The 20,292-nt window shown below is 36.6% G+C and overlaps 2 pseudogenes; one reads left to right on the top strand and one right to left on the bottom strand.

The window, feature by feature from the left end:
* The window catches only part of LOC107646850, a 30,095-nt pseudogene extending 18,299 nt beyond the window's left edge, over positions 1 to 11,796 (top strand).
* LOC107648175 lies at positions 16,543 to 19,009 on the bottom strand (annotated as a pseudogene).

Below are 20,292 nucleotides of genomic sequence, written 5' to 3'. Positions count from 1 at the left end.
ACTCATTATATATTATAATGAAATAGTCTAAATTGGGTAGATTGAATATTTTCATGCATTCCAAACTGAAAAAAAGAAAAATTTGTTGCAGATTTTTTTAGACTTTTCGTGATTGATATGCACAATATTATTATTCACCAAATCTTGACCACATGTATTATTTAATATATATCTCAATGGGGTAGAAATTGATATATTATATTCCAAGCAAATAGAGTGACACACGTGAACATCTTCCTATACTGTAATGATAATCTGATGTCTTTTTTATTATGGTTGTTATTTTTTTATTTAATTAATAAATTTAATTCACAAAATTTAAAATTTCGTATAACATAAATAGAAAAGTTTAATTAGTGTTAAAATTTAGTAGAACATAATTTAAGGATTAAATTTGTATATTTAAAAAATTAAAACTATAAATCTAACATTTAGATTTGTAAAGCCTTAAATCTAATTATCCAACTCTATTTCATAATAAAACATACTAAGTCCTAATAACATTAAAAAATATTATTCTTAGTCCAATTATAAAATTAAAAAGTATAAACTTAACGTATTTTTCATAAAATATTTGCATTACTAGAAAAATAAATATTTTCTATCTTAGACTATATATAATATTTAATAATAAAATATTTTAATAAATGAAAATAGAAAATATTTTATTTTTAAATTTAGATAAAAGATACTCTCGAGCATAAGGATTTGAATATTAGGGTGTTACATGTAGGTTTAAAATTATGAAAGTAATTTTGATATCAATGTAAAAAATGATTTATATACTAGTATTATTATTGTTGTTTAATCATAGAATTAATTTGTATTTTTTAGGTGCTGGAATATTTGGTCACCTGTCAGACTCATTTCTTGGAGGAAAGGGTCACTAATGGTGATTTGTGCCTTAAATGCCATCTTTGGTTGCCTCACAGCATTCTCCCCAGCCTATTGGATCTACGTCATTCTCCGCTTCCTCACCGGCGTTAGCACCGGTGGCGTTGGCCTATGTGCATTCGTTCTTGCCACCGAGCCCATCAGCCCCACAAAACGTGGCATCGCCGGAATGTCCACCTTCTACTTCTTCTCTATAGGCATTGCCATCCTCTTCGCCATTGCCTATTCTTCCAAACATAGCGCGAGCTTTACATTGCGTCCTCCATCCCCTCCATTCTCTTCTTCGATCCCCAGTCACTAGAATAAGGTTGATTCTAATGGTGGCAATTAACTTCTTTTGCGCTATTGTGTACTTTGGTCTGAGTTTGAACGTGGTGAATCTTGATACTAACCTTTACATGAACGTGGCGCTGAACGCGGTGGCAGAGATGCCGACGTATGGGATAACGGCGGTTTTGTTGGACAAGTTTGGGAGGAAGCCGTTGACAATAGGGACAATGTGGTTCAGTGGTTTGTTTTGTTTATTGGGTAGTTTAATGGGGAATGTTGGAGTGTGGATGTTAGTTAGAATGGTGTGTGGTATTTTGGGAATATTTGGGATGGCGGGAACCTACAACTTATTGTTTATTTACACGGCCGAGTTGTTCCCCATGGTGGTGAGGAACGCCGCACTAGGGTGCACGATGCAGGCGGGGCAAATAGGGGCGATATTGTCGCCAGTTGTGGTGGTTTTGGGAAGGCTGCTGGTGCACGAAGTTGTAATGTCAATGTTCACATTACTCTCTTACAATTTCGGACAACTAACCAGCAAGTGCACTGGGTCGTCCAAGTAATACCTTACGTGAGTAAGGGTCGATCCCACAGAGATTGTTGGCTTGAAGCAAGCTATGGTTATCTCGTAAATCTTAGTCAGGATATAATATCAATAATAATTTTTAATTTGAATTGTAAAAAGTAAGAAGGGCAGAACACAAATTATACTTGTATGCAGTAATGGAGAATATGTTAGAGTTTTGGAGATGCTTTGTCTTCTGAAATTTTACTTTCCTCTGTTTTCTGATTCACGCACGCACGTCCTCCTATGGCAAGCTGTGTGTTGGTGGATCACCGTTGTCAATGGCTACCATCCATCCTTCCAGTGAAAAGGGTCCAGGTGCACTGTCACCGCACGGCTAATCATCTGCATATTCTCAATCGTACCGGAATAGGATTTACTATCCTTTTGCGTTTGTCACTATGCCCAGCACTCGCGAGTTTAAAGCTCGTCACAGTCATTCAATCCCTGAATCCTACTCGGAATACCACAGACAAGGTTTAGACTTTTCGGATTCTCTTGAATGCTGCCATCAATCTAGCTTATACCACAAAGATTCTTATTTAGAGATCCAAGAGATATTCATTCATTCTATGGTGGAACGGAAGTGGTTGTCAGGCACGCGTTCGTGGGGGAATGATGATGATTGTCACGTTCATCACATTCATGTTGAAGTGCGAATGGATATCTTAGATAGGAACACGCATGTTTGAATGGAAAACAAAAATACTTGCATTAATTCATCGAGACACAGCAGAGCTCCTCACCCCCAACAATGGAGTTTAGAGACTCATGCCGTCAAAGAATACAAAATTCAGATCTAAAATGTCATAAGATACAAAATAAGTCTCTAAAAGTTGTTTAAATACTAAACTAGTAACCTAGGTTTACAGAAAATGAGTAAACTATGATAGATAGTGCAGAAATCCACTTCTGGGGCCCACTTGGTGTTTGCTGGGGCTGAGACTAAAGCTTCTCACGTGCCTGGGCTGTTTTGGGCATTCAACGCCAGGCTGTAACCTGTTTCTGGCGTTGAACTCCAACTTGTAACGTGTTTCTGGCGCTGGACGCCAGACTGCAACATGGAACTGGCATTGAACGCAAGTTTATGTCGTCTATCCTTGAGCAAAGTATGAACTATTATATATTGCTGGAAAGCCCTGGATGTCTACTTTCCAATGCAATTAGAAGCGCATCAATTGAACTTCTGCAGCTCCAGAAATTCCATTCCGAGTGCAGAGAGGTCAGGATCCAACAGCATCAGCAGTCCTTTTTCAGCCTGAATCAGATTTTTGCTCAGTTCCCTCAATTTCAGCCAGAAAATACCTGAAATTATAGAAAAACACACAAACTCATAGTAAAGTCCAAAAATATGAATTTTGCCTAGAAACTAATGAAAATAAACTAAAAACTAACTAAAACATATTAAAAACTATATGAAATTAACCCCAAAAAGCATATAAAATATCCGCTCATCACAACACCAAACTTAAACTGTTGCTTGTCCTCAAGCAACTAGTTAAATAAAATAGAATACAAATGAGTCAAGAAACAATAATATCTCAGAGTTTTTGAGTGAAGCTCAGATTCTAATTAAATGAGCGGGGCTAGTAGCTTTTTGCTTCCAAACAGTTTTGGCATCTCACTTTATCCATTGAAGCTCAGAATGATTGGCATCTATAGGAACTAAAAATTTAGATAGTGTTATTGATTCTCTTAGTTCAGTATATTGATTTCTGAACACAGCTACTTTTATGAGTCTTGGCCGTGGCCCTAAGCACTTTGTTTTCCAGTATTACCATCGGATATATAAATGCCACAGACACATAATTGGGTGAACCTTTTCAGATTGTGACTCAGCTTTGCTAAAGCCCCCAATTAGAGGTGTCCAGGGTTCTTAAGCACACTCTTCTCTTTGCTTTGGACCTTGACTTTAACCGCTCAGTCTCAAGTTTTCACTTGGCACCTTCACACCACAAGCACATGGTTAGGGACAGCTTGGTTTAGCCGCTTAGACCAGGATTTGATTCCCTCAGGTCCTCCTATCCACTGATGCTCAAAGCCTTGGATCCTTTTTATTACCCTTGCCTTTTGGTTTTAAGGGTTATTGGCTTTTTCTGCTTGCTTTTTTTTGCAAGCTTTGTATTCACTGCTTTTTCTTGCTTCAAGAATCATTTTTATGATTTTTCAGATTACCAATAACATATCTCATGTTTATCATTCTTTCAAGAGCCAACATATTTAACATTCAAGAACATTAAATTCCAAAGACATATGCACTGTTCAAGCATTCATTCAGAAGGCAGAAAGCATTGCCACCACATGTAAACAATTAGAATTTGTTTTATTAAAAACTCGAAAATTATTGCCTCCTTGTTTTAAAGAAAATCTTTTATTTTATTCATGTTTAATGATGATGAGAAAAATAAATTATAGCTTAATTGGGGATAAAATCAAAATATAAATGCTAATTGCCATTATATGACTCCTAAGGTGAAACTCAAATAATAGAAAAAAAAGTTATCACAGGGTTAAGGTTAAGATCAGAAGGCTTGGATAAGCCAACCTAGCATCCTTGGAGTTCTTGTTGGCAAGTACATAGAATTCAGATGGGATCAGTTGATGAACTTCTACTTCTTTTCCAAACATAATGCAATGGATCATCACTGCTCTTCTAATATTGACTTCAGAACGGTTGCTGGTGGGCAATATAGAACGCTCAACGAAGTCCAGCCATCCTCTGGCGACTGGTTTGAGATCTTCTCTCTTGAGTTGACTTGGGGCACCTTCGTGCTGGTGGTCCACCTGGATCCAGGGATGCATATATCCTCTAGAATCTTATCCAGGCCCTTGTTTGTTCTCATCATTCTCCTATTGAAGGAGTCTGGGTCATCTTTCAGCTGAGGTAGCTTAAAGATCTCCCTGATTTTGTCAGGGTGGATGTGAACAATCTTTCCTCTGACCACAGTCCTGTAGTCATAGAGGGCAGCTCCAGATATTCTCTGCCTGTCTGTTTACCACAAATTAGCGTAGAATTCTTGAACCATATACCTTCCCACTTTCGTTTCAGGATTAGCTAGGACTTCCCAGTTCTTGTTTCGAATCTGCTCTTGGATCTCCGGATATTCATCTTCTTTCAGATCGAACTTGACTTCCGGGATCACAGATCTTAGACCCATTATTTTGTAGTAGTGGTCTGAATGTTCTTTGGTTAAGAACCTCCCTTGATTCCAAAGTGGTTTTGGAACACTCTCTTTCTTGCCTCTTGGAGTGGGTTGTTTTTCTTTAGGAGCCATGATCTTAGTGGGTATGATTTAGTGATCACGGATAAACACACCAAACTTAGAGGATTGCTTGTCCTCAAGCAAAAGAAAAGAAAGGAGAGGGATAGAAAGAGAGCTAGTGTTGAATGGTGGATGAGAGGAAGGAGGCCGAATGTGTTTTTAAAAGGGAGGGGGGTGGGTTTTCGAAAATAGGGAGAAAGATAAGATAGAAGATATAATTTAAAAAGAGATAAGTATGATAAGAAAAGATATAATTTAAAATTGAAACGATATGAAAGATATTTGAAAAAGATAAATTTGGAATTTTTTTTTGAAAAAGATAATATAGAGATTTGAAAAAGATATTGATTAGTTGAAAAGATTTTTGAATGAAAAGAGATAGATCTGTTTTGAAAATTTTGAAAAAGAGTTGAATTGGATAAAAAGGATTTGTGCTTATGGATTAAGATACATTTGATATTTTTAAAGTGGGGTTTTTAGAAATTAGGGATTTTAGAAATCAGGGTTTGTAACATGTTTATGCAAGAAATCATGAATTGAAACATGAAAATTAAGATTAAAATAAAAAATATGAAGAAAAAACGAATTTACCTCCTCCCCACCATCCTGGCATTTGAACGCCCAACTGCTGCTTCTCCTGGGCGTTCAACGCCCAGCTGTTGCTTCTTTCTGGCGTTGAACGCCAGGAACTCCTTTGTCACTGGGCATTTTTCTGAACGCCCAGGATGCTGTAAATCTGGTGTTAAACGCCCAGAAGGAGCTTTTTTCTGGCATTCAACGCCTAGAAGATGCTTCTTTCTGGCATTTAATGCCCAGATGGCTATCCTTACTGGCGTTCAACGCCCAGTGGATGCTTCTTTTGGGCGTTGAATGCCCAAAAGAGACTTTTACTGGCATTTTCTTGCCAGTGAGCTCTTTTTCTCTGTTTTGTGTGCAGAATCCTTCTGTAACCCTGTAAACTTATACAATTGATTCTTTACCTTAGTATCAATGAATTTTATATAAACAAATAAAATCAAGAATAGGGCAAAATGCTTAGAGGAAGTGATGCCCCCTGGCTGGGTTGCCTCCCAGCAAGCGCTTCTTTATTGTCTTTAGCTGGACCTTGCTGAGTTTTTAATCTAGCCTCAGCCTTGAGCACTCTTGCTCAACATTGCCTTCAAGATAGTGCTTGATTCTCTGTCCATTAACAATGAACTTCTTATCAGAATCAATATCTTAAAGCTCCACATAACCATATGGTGATACACTTGTAATCACATATGGTCCTCTCCACCGGGACTTCAGTTTCCTGGGAAATAGCCTAAGCCTAGAGTTAAACAACAGAACCTTTTGTTCTGGTTCAAAGATTCTAGATGACAGCTTTCTGTCATGCCACCTTTTTGATTTCTCTTTGTAAAGCTTGGCATTTTCGAAAGCAGTGAATCTGAATTCTTCTAGCTCATTCAGCTGGAGCAATCTTTTCTCTCCAGCTAATTTGGCATCAAATTTAAGGAATCTGGTTGCCCAGTAGGCCTTATGTTCCAGCTCCACGGGTAGGTGACAAGCCTTACCATACACAAGTTGGTAAGGAGAGGTCCCTATGGGAGTCTTGAATGCTGTTCTGTAAGCCCACAGAGCATCATCCAAGCTTCGTGCCCAATCCTTTCTATTGGTACTTACAGCCCGTTCCAGGATTCTTTTTAGTTCTCTGTTAGAGACTTCAGCTTGCCCATTTGTCTGTGGATGATATGGAGTTGCCACCTTATGGCGAATCCCATACCGAACCATGGCAGAGTAAAGCTGTTTGTTGCAGAAGTGAGTGCCCCATCACTGATTAGTACCCTAGGGACACCAAACCTGCTGAATATATGTTTCTGGAGGAACTTTAGTACTGCTTTAGTATCATTGGTAGGTGTGGCAATGGCCTCTACCCACTTTGATACATAGTCAACCGCCACCAGAATATAAGTGTTTGAGTATGATGGTGGGAAAGGTCCCATGAAATCAATACCCCATACGTCAAACAACTCAATCTCTAAGATTCCTTGTTGAGGCATGGCGTAACTGTAAGGCAAATTACCAGCTCTTTGGCAACTGTCACAGTTACGTACAAACTCTCTGGAATCTCTGTAAAGTGTAGGCCAGTAGAAACCACATTGGAGAACCTTGGTGGCTGTTCGCTCACCTCCAAAATGACCTCCATATTGTGACCCATGGCAATGCCATAAGATCCTTTGTGCTTCTTCCTTAGGCACACACCTACGGATTATGCCGTCTGCACATCTCTTAAAGAGATAGGGTTCATCCCACAAGTAGTACTTTGCATCAGTAATTAATTTTTTTTCCTGCTGTACTCCTTGGGAATGAACTTTGCAGCTTTGTAGTTTGCAATATCTGCAAACCATGGTAATTCCTGAATGGCGAACAAATGCTCATCCGAAAAAGTTTCAGAGATCTCAATAGAGGGGGAGGACGCCCCTTCCATTGGTTCTATCCGGGACAGATGGTCAGCCACTTGGTTCTCTGTCCCTTTTCTGTCTCTTATTTCTATATCAAACTCTTGCAGAAGCAACACCCATCTTATGAGTCTGGGTTTTGAATCATGCTTTGTGAGTAGATATTTAAGAGCAGCATGATCTGTGTACACAATCACTTTTAATCCTACTAAGTATGATCTAAACTTGTCAATGGCATAAACCACTGCAAGCAATTCTTTTTCTGTGGTTGTGTAATTTTTCTGGGCATCATTCAAAACACGGCTAGCATAATAAATGATATGCAGAAGCTTGTCATGCCTCTGTCCCAGTACTGCACCAATGGCGTGATCACTGGCATCACACATTAATTCGAACGATAATGTCCAGTCTGGTGCAGAGATAACTGGTGCTGTGACCAGCTTAGCTTTCAGAGTTTCAAACGCCTGCAGACACTCTGTGTCAAACACAAATGGCGTGTCAGCAGCTAGCAGGTTGCTCAGAGGTTTTGCAATTTTTGAAAAATCCTTTATAAACCTCCTATAGAATCCTGCATGCCCCAGAAAGCTTCTGATTGCCTTAACATTGGCAGGTGGTGGTAATTTTTTAATTACCTCTATTTTAGCTTGATCCACCTCTATTCCCTTGTTTGAAATTTTATGCCCAAGGACAATCCCTTCAGTCACCATAAAGTGACATTTTTCCCAGTTTAAAACCAGGTTGGTCTCTTGGCATCTTTTCAAAACCAGTGTCAGGTAATCAAGACAGGAGCTTAATGAGTCTCCATATACTGAGAAGTCATCCATGAAGACTTCCAGAAATTTTTCCACCATATTAGAGAAAATAGAGAGCATACATCTCTGAAAGGTTGCAGGCGCATTACACAGCCCAAAAGGCATCCTTCTGTAAGCAAATACTCCAGATAGACATGTGAATGCTGTTTTCTCTTGATCCTGGGAATCTACTGCAATTTAGTTGTAGCCTGAATAGCCATCCAAAAAGCAGTAATAATTATGACCTGCTAGTCTTTCTAGCATCTGGTCTATGAATGGTAAACTCCTGTGGATTTAAAGCAGAGCTTATGATCACTGGAAAAGTATCACTTTCTCCCAGAAATGCATATTTCAGGGATGGTGGTAATGGTTTGAGCTCGGGTTTAGGAGGTTTTTCCTCTTCTTGAGGAAATTTTAGAGACTCTTTCAATTCCTCTGAATCCTCTAGATCAGGTGGAACATCTTTAAGGATGTTTTCCAGCTCTGATTCGAGACTCTCAGCTATGTTGATCTCTTCTACCAAAGAGTTAATAAGATCAACTTTCATGCAGTTTTTTGGTGTGTCTGGATGCTGCATGGCATTGACAGCATTCAACTTAAACTCATCTTCATTGACTCTCAGGGTGACTTCCTCCTTTTGGACATCAATGAGAGTTCGTCCAGTTGCTAGGAAAGGTCTTCCTAGAATGAGAGTAGCACTCTTGTGCTCCTCTATCTCCAGCACTACGAAGTCAGTGGGAAAGGCGAATGACCCAACCCTGACAATCATGTCCTCAATCACACCTGATGGGTATTTAATGGAGCCATCAGCAAGTTAGAGACATATCCGGGTTGGTTTAACTTCTTCAGTTACACCAAGCTTTCTGATAGTTAATGCAGGTATTAGGTTGATGCTTGCCCCAAGATCGCATAAAGCTGTCCTGGTGCAATTTTCCTCTAATGTGCATGGTATTAGAAAGCTTCCGGGATCTTTAAGCTTTTCAGGAAAGCTTTTCAGAATGACTGCACTGCATTCTTCAGTGAGGAAAACTCTTTCAGTTTCTCTCCAATCCTTCTTATGAATCAGGATTTCTTTCATGAACTTGGCATAAGAAGGTATTTGCTCAAGTGCTTCTGCAAACGGAATCTTAATTTCAAGAGTCCTGAGATAATCTGCAAAGCGAGCAAATTGCTTATCCTGCTCCTCTTGGCAGAGTTTTTGAGGATAAGGTATCTTGGCTTTATATTCCTCAACCTTGGTTGCTGTAGGTTTATTTCCTACAGAAATAGTTGAAGAAGCCTTTTTAGAGGGGTTGTCATTAGCACTTGTGTGTGTCTGATCCCTCTCTGGCATTTGAGTGCCAGAGTTAGAAGCTGGAGTGATGTTAGACGCCAATTTCTCATCTGTTCCTGACGTCTGAACGCCAGAACTGTGCTTCCTTTGGGCGTTCAATGCTAGTTCCTTGCTTGTTTCTGGCGTTGAACGCTAGTCTTGAGCATGGTCTGGGCGTTCAGCGCCAGCCTTCCACCCAATTTCTGGCGTTTTAACGACAGAATTATTTTTTCCTGGGCTCTTACTGTCCTCAGATGGATTTTGGGTGGTTTGCTCATTTCTTGGCTTCCTGCTGCCTTGAGGTGGGGTATTTAATGTTTTCCCACTTCTTAATTGAACTGCTTGGCATTCTTCTGTTATTTGTTTTGACAGCTGTTGTTTTGTTTGCTTCAATTGTTCTTCCATATTTATATTAGCCACCCTTGTCTCTTGTAGTCTATCTTTGAATTCGGCTAACTGTTGTGTTAGAAAGTCTAATTGCTGATTGAATTCAGCAGCTTGTTCTACAGACTGAGTTCAGCAGTTACTGTTTTAGCCTCTTCTTTCATGGAAGGGTCACTGCTTAGGTACATATGCTGATTTCTGGCAACTGTATCAATGAGCTCTTGAGCTTCTTCAATTGTCTTTCTCATGTGGATAGATCCACCAGTTGAGTAATCTAGAGAGATCTGAGCTCTTTCTGTAAGCCCATAATAGAAGATGTCTAACTGAACCCACTCTGAAAATATTTCAGAGGGGCATTTTCATAGCATCTCTATGTATCTCTCCCAGGCATCATAAAGAGATTCATTATCTCCTTGTTTAAAGCCTTGGATGTCCAGCCTTAGCTGTGTCATCCGTTTTGGAGGAAAGTATTGATTCAGGAATTTTTCTGTCAGCTGTTTCCATGTCCTTATGCTAGCCTTAGGTTGGTTATTTAACCACCTCTTGGCTTGGTCTTTTACAGCAAATGGAAACAGTAATAATCTGTAGACATCCTGATCTACTTCCTTATGATGTACTGTGTCAGTAATTTATAAAAACTGTGCCAGAAACTTTGTAGGTTCTTCTTGTGGAAGACCGGAATACTGGCAGCTTTGCTGCACCATGATAATGAGCTGAGGATTCAACTCAAAGCTACTGACTCCAATGGAGGGTATGCAGATACTACTCCCATATGAAGCAGTAGAGGGGTTAGCATATGACCCCAGAGTCCTTCTGGACTGTTCATTTCCACTTAGATCCATGATGGAGAAAGGGAGATGATGTAATAAAAAAATTATTTTTATTTATTTATTTATTTATTTATTTATTTATTTCGAAAATAAAATAAAGTGAAAATAAAATAAATAAAAATGGGTGAAGATTTTCGAAAAAAATGAGGAGAGAGAAAGTGGTTGGGAAGTTTTGAAAAGGATATGATGATTTTTGAAAAAAATTTTAAATTTTGAAATAAAAATCTGAATTTTAAAGGTAAATGTCGAAAATTTGCTTTAAAATAGGGAGAAAAGATATTTTTGAATTTAAAGAGGGGAGAGAAAAACAATAAGATAGCACAAGATTTAAAATTTTTAGATCTAATGCTCCTTGTTTTCGAAAATTTTGGAGGAAAAACACCAAGGAACACCAAACTTAAAAATTTTAAGATCAAGACACAAGGAAAACTCAAGAACACTTTGAAGATTCACAAGAACACAAGAACATGAAGAAAGAACACCAAACTTAAAATTTTTAGAAAACCAAAATAAGATTTTTCGAAATCCCAAGAAAAATCAACAAGAAAACACCAAACTTAAAGTTTGGCACAAGATTTAATGTAAAAATTATTTTTAAAAAAGAATTTTAAAAAGAAGGTACCCAATTTACCAAGAACACAGACCAACGCTCTAGCCAAATGGGCAGTAAATGTAACACTTGTTTTGAAAAATATTTTTAATAACAAAGAAAAAATATTATTTTCATTTTTATTTTTTTTTTGAAAAGAATATAAAAGACTCTGACCCAAAAGACAAAATTTTCCTAATCTATGCAACAGGATTCACCGTCAGTTGTTCAAACTCAAACAATCCCCGGCAACGGCGCCAAAAACTTGGTGCACGAAGTTGTAATGTCAATGTTCACATTACTCTCTTACAATTTCGTATAAAATATCCACTCATCAGCTGCCATTCGTGGTGTTGCTGTGTGTGGGATTGTGGGTGGCATGTTTGCATTTTACTTGCCGAAAACTTTGAATCAACCACTGTATGATACATTCTTTGGGTTGGAAGCTGGGCTTGTTTGATGTTTTTATATTATTAGTCCACTAAGATTAACTTTTTAGTATCATATTCAAGCAAGACTTTAATCTTATTGTGATCATGTATGTCTTGCAACAAGTTTGGATGAAATTCTTGAATATTGTGTGTATGAATGAGTGTGGTGTAGGTAAGTTTGTAATGGTTAAAAACTTGGTTAGACCAAGTAATGGATGACTTAAATATTGTGTGTGTGAATATGGTGTGAATGAATTTGTAATGTCTATGATTGGGACTATTCAATCCATTTTAAAAAAAATTATGGTTATCTCTATTAATATTGTTTTCTAGTGATCAAATTTTAGTAAAGTTCAAGGTTACCGAGCAATTCTAAATTTCTAATTTACGTATTAGTAGTTGTAAGAGAGAAAATGATGTGTTTAGACTTTCATTTAATCTTACTTTGCATTCCAAATCACATTCTTCATTTAATCCTAATTTATTCTAAACGCGTGCCTAGTTCATTTTTTGCTAAAATGTTTTCGATCCACAATTTCCATAACTACCTCCTCATTATCATACCATCTCTTTTGGAAGTGAAATTTTCTTTTTGGCTTGGGAGATTCTGAATTAGACACCAACAGTAGAGGTCTGTAATCAAAACTTATGTCATTAAGGTACGCCATCGAAGCTCTTAGGTAATCCGATCTCCAAGAACCTGAGCTCATTATTTGGTCCAACCTCTCTTTAATGCAATTATTTCCGAACTGTCTGCTTGACCAAGTGAATTTTGGCTCTTCATACCGTAAATCAACCATATCACCAGCATTAATAAAGTCGTTGAAACTTCTAATGAATGATGCGGATTTCATACATCCCTCCTCTTTCTCATGAAACACCTTAATTGCATTGAAGTCTCCAATCACCAATTTATGTTCCTAGACCGTTTTCAAGATACCAAGAATAGTTTGAAATTGATTCTCTCTGGTTCTCCTCTGTATGTAAGTATACCCCTATCAAATCCCAGGTTATTTTCCCTTTTAGTTCTACCATACTAAAGTGAATTTAAAATCCTTCATGGTTCTTTATTTGTAAATCCACGTCTTCCTTTCATTCAACCATCAATCCTTCCACACGTTCTCTAGGATCAACACAGTATAGGTGCTTAAAGCAAGTATTATGCATTATTCTCTCTATATTCAGAGTAATATTTTTTGTTCTACAGAGAAACACTACTTCAAGAGAATAAGTCTTACACAAGTCTTACATGCTGTGAACGGTCAAGAGTTATCCCAAACTCCGACAAGTCATCATCATCATCTTCATGGACATCTTGGTGCCTCTTGTGGGGTGGCACCCTCTCCCATCTCGATAACAATCAACTCAACTTGGCTCATCTTCTACAGGCCTGCTTCCTTCACCTTTCCTTCCGAGCTTTTCTTAATCCCCAGTATTCTTGATATACAGTTTTGCTCGAGGCTTCCTTCGCTACCTTCCTTTGACTTTGTAACCCATTCCTCCTCATTAAAATTATCAACAGCCTTCTCCAAGACAATTTTTTGTTTGCCCCTGATTTCTTCCTTCCTAACTACTATAGCTGCTGCCACGAACTACACTTCTTCCTCTTCTTTCTCCCAGCTCCTCCCCTCTTTGTTAACAAAGAGGTTAGCCAAACCTTTGAGCTGATTGATAGGAGTTGGGTTCGTATTTTTAAATCCTCCCCCTATTCCTCTACTCATGGTTCTAGCCCTGCCATATTCTCTTTGTTCGCCCAAACCGCAGTAATTACTAATTACAGAAAGTACCAATTCTCTCGTACCTTGGCTGCACTCTGATCAGACCTGACTATTTTAAGAGTTATTCTTATTAGTAGCTTGGTAACATCCATCTGAACGTGCACTTTTACGATTTTCTCTTCTTTGCCACATATTTGGAATATGTCAGCATCAACAACATCACCATAAGCCCTTCCTATCTTCTGCCCGAGCTCCTTAGTCTTACAATATTCAGGTAAACCCCATAATTATATCCAAATAGGAACATTTGCAAAATCCTTATCCTCAACTGTTTCTCCTTGTTTCCATCTTCTAATATCGATAATGAAAATTTTAAGGGAGATGGTGCACTTTGAACCCCTCTGACTGGCCCCAAATTGCGTGAACTAAAGAGCCGATCAGCCATGACCCTCCCCATTAGACTTTCATCAGCATTTATCAATCCCTTCTTTAATGTCCTCATCCAGAGAATGCTGCTGCTGGTGTCTACTAGTATAGGCAAAGTCAATGACTCACTCAAATTTGAAAATTAGGATTCCTTCCAAAGCCCTAGCAGAGCACGTAGCAAAACTCTATAGGGCACCTTTTAATTAAAAACTAATAAATTACTGTATGCGTCCGGTAGAATTCAAATTCCTGACGCTTTGAGCGAACAAGTGCACTTGCTAGAGAAAAAGAAGAAGAATGGGTCAGCTTTCTTTTCTTTCTGATCCCAGTTTTCCATGGATATGAAACGAAAGAACATGATCTCTCGGTGAGTGTGTCTGTGTCGATGTCCATGTGTAACCCTTTTCCCTCCACTGTCCAGTCCTCGCCGAAGCTACCCGCCATTCCGGTACCAGGTTAACTCTTGCGCTCCAATGTTCTTTCAAATTTCACTTATTTCTCTCTTATGTTTCTCCCGACTTTATTTTAGTTGTATCTTCAGTTGTTTGCACTGAAATTTGTATATTCTATGCTCAAAGTCTAATTCAGGATATTCTTTTTTTTTGGTAAAGTTTATGAGACTTTTTGTTGGTGCATTCCTAATTTTGATGATATTTAATTAGAAAATAATTTCATAATCTGTTATTTGAATTTTTTATGCCGTCTAAGTGATTGTAACTTTGCTAGTGAGATTTTGGTTCCACAAAATGCATATTTTTTTAGAAATGGCACTACTTGCTATTTGTTGTCTGTGTCTGCAATGCAAACTTACCAAATTTTGGGACTAAACTCTACAAAATTTGAACCTTGAAACTGAACTTGTAATTTTAATTTTGGGAAAAGTTCTTATGAGGTAACTTCAGAATTTGATAACTTCACTACTGTGTGTTATGTTTAATGGATTGGATGAGTTCTCTATCTCTTATAGTGATATATTTCTTGTTTGCAGTGCAGGGAGATGGGTTTGTGGACACTACTAGAGGGGTTCTTGATCCTTGCAAATGCACTGGCAATAACAAACGAGGATCTGTTTCTTGCACCGAGTGGGTGGGGCTTCTCAGATATTTCAGTTGGGAGGACAAAGTCCTTGAAAGGCCAGATTATAGGTCTCATTCATGCAAGTTCGTACATGAGAGTTCCTCTCAGTACTTCTCAACACCATCTTCATTATTGTAAATTTTCTGTCCGGAAGATGATGATGATAAGCAAGCTGCGATGTCAATGCTTTGTTAGAGTTTAAAATTTAAATGATATGCTCCGTACATGTGTGTGTCATCCGATTAGATGCTTGTGTTTCTAAGACTTAAGATAATGGTTGAGTTAAATTGTTGACTTAAGATCAAACCTGCTTTTTGAAAATTATTTTTCTTAAAGCCCCCAACTAGCAGGGCAAACTTGATTGCTGTTACAATTGTTCTATATGTTATATTGTTATGTAATATATTCATGTACACTTTATAAACACAATTTAATTCACAGTTAGTCAATTCTTTTTTCAATTTTAATCTTCTCTCATCTAATCCTAACCAATTTTAACCCCTCCAACTCTTCACCTCCCTATCACCACCACCACCACAATCATCACATCACATCCGCCACTGCCATAAGCACTCTCCCTGCACTCCCTCATTTCATTATTTTCACTGTAGCCTCATTGAATTTTAAAAACATTAAAGACAAAAAACATACTAAACCTTTAACTGATAGTAACTCATTGAATGTGCCTTGATTTAGAATCATGTTATCTGAATTCGTATAGATGTATAGTTTTGGATTAAGCATGCAAGTCATTGGCTATGATGAGCCCGAGTGGTTAGTACAATGTAGTCTTAACCTAGATCCGTTTCTTATATGGTTGCAGGTTCCAGATCTTTAATTAGAGATTTCAACAAAGCATTCCAGGCAACCTAGTTTACCAAATTCTACTTTAGAAATGCCTATCAATGTATGTCTTTGTATTATTTTCACCCACACAATTATGTTCTTTACCACACATCATGTATATTCAATTTTTTTTATGAAGTTACATATCGATTATCACTTTTTCCTTTAAATTTTCATTTTATTTTTATAAACATCTTGCCTACTTAATTGTTGGAATTTAATCTAACCGATGCCGCTAAAGTAACTCATCTCTACTGATATGCTCATCTCATTATTAAATCTTAACTCTCAAATCTGGATATCTTATTTCATTTCATTTTATTTAGCTAGCTTAGAACTTGCACTAAGCAAAATTAGTTCACTGGCTGAAAGAATAAAGAAAAAAAAAAGACTAAAAAATGTCATTCAAAATAAAGATTTAAAAAAATATGATTCATATGAAAAAATCAGATCAATTCTTTACAAAAATCAACAATTAGGCTCATTAAAAAAAATACACACAATATGAATATGATCTTTATTCATATCAATCCATTAAAGATAAGAAAGACTCGTATTTCTAGATATGAATCATCATTCCAAGCAAATAAAAGGGAATTTCTTTCAAACATGCAAATGAAAATGACTTGATCCAACAAGCGATATCTCTATAAAGAGATATATAGCAAAAGATTACATTATAGATATGGAAGAAAATCTGCAAAGAAAACATTTAGATTTTGATCATAAATCAGCAAAAAGATGGTATATTTTGGAGTCTACGAAGATAAGCCTTATGCCCGAAACTGTTGCTACAAGATACATGATGCTAAAGAAAACAATGTTGAGCTAGTGTCAGAGTTGTTGCATGGATGATTGTTTGTCCTTCTTTGCCGTTAGGTACATATGGTTTGCAAGAACAAATGTGAGTGGGAATGTGCTTATTGCACCTGTGAGGCTCATGAAATCTCCAAGGAATGATAGCAGAGCAGATACAAATGTATTGAAGGTGAGGTAGCCACCTCTTAGTAAAAACCTAAATGATAAGTTCTTAATTTTTAGGGCACTTCCGGTGATCCCATATTTGGTGTCCATATACTCATACATAGGACTAGCAAATATCTAGCAGAAGTGAAAATAGAGGATCATTAGGACACTCAAACAATTCGAGTAAACCAAATTTCATCCCAGACGAAAAGCACGAGCTAATAAAGGATGTGTTTGGTTTGCGCTTTTATTTTCAATTTTTTTGATATTTTTTTTATTGTTTTCTCTTTTCTCTTCACAAAATCTTGAAATAGAAACTATTGAAAATGAAAATGCTAACCAAACAAATCTTAGTTTCTCAAGATTTGAAATCCCAGTTGATCTTTCTTTAACTAGTGAGAGACAACTTTGTTTTCCTTAAATTGTAAGATATGATTTTGGCCTGTATTATTTATCAGGGTTAAAACAATTGATATTAGCAGAAGTTCAAGTTTAGATGTAAGTACATGCAATGCAATGACTGATTGAAGAAAAGCTGTAATGTTAGCTACAGCTTTAACCCAGACAGGACCATTCACATTGTTCAGCAAATATGCTGATGTGGAATTTCCATAAGCCCAGTAATCTATAAATGTAACCAGGTACAATGGAAGAACACCAACCGTAAACTGAAAATACAGAGCTTTCATCATGTTCTTCACAACTGGCTGCTTAATTGTTTTCTGTTATATACCTCAATCAATTTATGTTGTGCATCAGTATCTATTTGTACATTAAATATGTTTGAATAACATGTAATGTAAGTTTATGGGACCTGTATTTTGGGAAGCATGTCAGTGTTATATGCGAACACGAGATTAGCGCTTGTTCCAATGATCGAAAATATTTTACCAGCGCCATCGTCCAGAATACTGAAATCACTAGGTGGTGCATTCAATCCTGATGTTAATAACAATCATCTTGTTTAATGGACAGTTAAAAAAAATAGTGTCTTCAACTTAATGCATGAAAATTTTTAACTCAGTTCGGATAGAGATGCAAGATTTGTATTCACATGAATACCAAGTTTGCAATAAGACCTTGGTGGACAAAAAAAGGGGGGACATATAACGTAATAGCAGAAATGAAATATTACCATCTTTAAGGGACATCACAAATGCTATAACAATATAAGCTAGACTCAAGAGAGTTGAAAAACCCAGCCAAACTCCAAGAGCTGAAAGAGTAGGGATTCCAATGGCAAACAGTGCACACACAAAGCCAGCTATAGTAATAAAATATGGAAGTTTCATTGTGTGATCATCCCAGAATAGAAGATAAGTAGCTTGTACCACATTGAACATATAAAAATAAAAAAGGAAATTTACAAAAAGAACCCTATAGAAACACCAAAAAAAAAAAAGAAATTCAATTACCAAATTAACCAATGCATATTGTTTTTTTTTATATATTTTTTGTATGCATGTAACAGAATGGCTAGACATATACACTATCTAAAGAAACATATTCTAAACTGAGGAAGAGATTGAATTTGTGTTACTTTCAAGGTTGAACTGGCCAAAATGATGTAGCCAGTATTGATCATGAAAAGATTGACGTATTGTAGAGCCCATGTAAGAGTATATGCCTTTTTTCCTGCGGTAAGAAAGGGATGAAACATGAGAGAAAAAGAAATAGCTGCATGTTATTGGAAAACATTTGTAGAAGATGAGTATTTGTTACCGTATATGAATTCAGCAAGGTCTCTATATCAAATGCGCCTTGTCCCCCTAGACTCATGGAGCATAGCAACAAGAGCATCTGCATAGAGCAAAATTACTAGACCAAGTGGCACCAAGATGGTGTCGGAATATCCTAGCACATAAGCACTGTTGATTCCGATGGTTAGGACAAAAGCCACTTGAAACCATGAATCTGCCACCAAACAAATTCCAAAGGAAAACAAATTATGAGTTAATATTATGGAGATAAGATTGAACAGAGGAAGATGTATATATTTCAAAATGTTCTGATTTCAATTACACCCGGAGTGCCAGCTATATTGGGTTACAAATTGCATGCTTAACTTCTATCTCAATCAGCAATATTTATGATATATAAGTAAAACTGATTATTACTAACCACTGCTAATCTGGTGCATGGTTTCCGGCACTTTAACGTTGTCATTACCATCTTTGTGATTTTCATGGTTACTATCGTTCTTTCCCATTGTTTTGTTAGGCATTGCAACGGTTAAATTGCATAAGAAGATAGCAACACAATCATGCCAAGCTGCTCCTTAGCTCCAACAATGACCCTGTATATATACACTCAACTACTGCAACAAATTGAGATTTAAAATAATCCATTGCAGTGTGCCAGCTATACATTGTTAACAGACTATCTTGCCAAAAATGTTGTAAACTTATCTAACGAACCACTAGTATATATAGATACTAATTACATGTATTGAACTAATATGTTACCTAATACCAACCCCGCCTAAAACCACAGTCTCTTATTCTGTCCATGATTCCATTCAAACTATTCACTTCCAACCAGCCAATCACTTTTTCCAATTTAGAATCACTTCCTTTTTTGTTCCAGCGCAAAATTTTTTTTACTACTTTAGACAGTTAACCACTTAGCCTTCTATTATTTTTTATAAAATAAAAGTAGGTATTCGGTATCAATCAATAAACAAAAAGTTTTTCATAAATGAGGAGTGCTAGGCGGCCAGAAACTTTTGTGATTTGTAGCCATCAATGATGATTTTAATGGTGTGAGATTTCATCCAATGACTAGGATTACTCACTTTTCTTTTGCTGATTACATGTTGGCCAGAATTTAATAAAGTTGCTGGCCCCCTAGACTTGATGCTGGTTAGCTTAAAAATGAGAAGCACAAAATAAAAAATACTCGCTTGGTAGAAAATGATATGTCAAATGTCAAATATTATTTCCAACTTAAATTTATATCTATTTGAGATATTAATCTAAATTTAATTTTAGATAACTAAAATTTTTTATAGAACTAATAGTTACCTTATATATTAAATATGCAAAAGTAAACAACAATTTAGTTTTACAAATATCAATTTTCTTTAGCAGGAGCAACTTTATTAATTAGGAAGGACTTTTGATGACAATAATTAATTAAACAGGACTACCGTTCTTCGTGTCTTTCTACTTTCATTCCCTTGCTTTTATTTCTGTTTTATCTTTTCTCTCTTTTTGCTAAGCTTCCTTCTTATTGTTTATCTATATAGATTTATATTTTATTAGGAATCTCATCTTATTGTTTATCTATATTTGAAAATAGATAATTTAAACCTAACATTTTATATCTTATATGATTAGATTACTAAAATAGACTTATTTCATTAATAATTTCATCGTGTTGTTTATATATTTAGAGATTAATAACTCACACCAATTAGTGAATAATATCTTATATCTCACATAATTAAATTGCTAAAATAAACTTATTTCATTAATAATTTTATCATATATA

Source organism: Arachis ipaensis, chromosome B06, assembly GCF_000816755.2.
Source record: "Arachis ipaensis cultivar K30076 chromosome B06, Araip1.1, whole genome shotgun sequence".
Taxonomy (NCBI): domain Eukaryota; kingdom Viridiplantae; phylum Streptophyta; class Magnoliopsida; order Fabales; family Fabaceae; genus Arachis; species Arachis ipaensis.
This window is presented reverse-complemented; position numbering and strand designations above follow the sequence as displayed.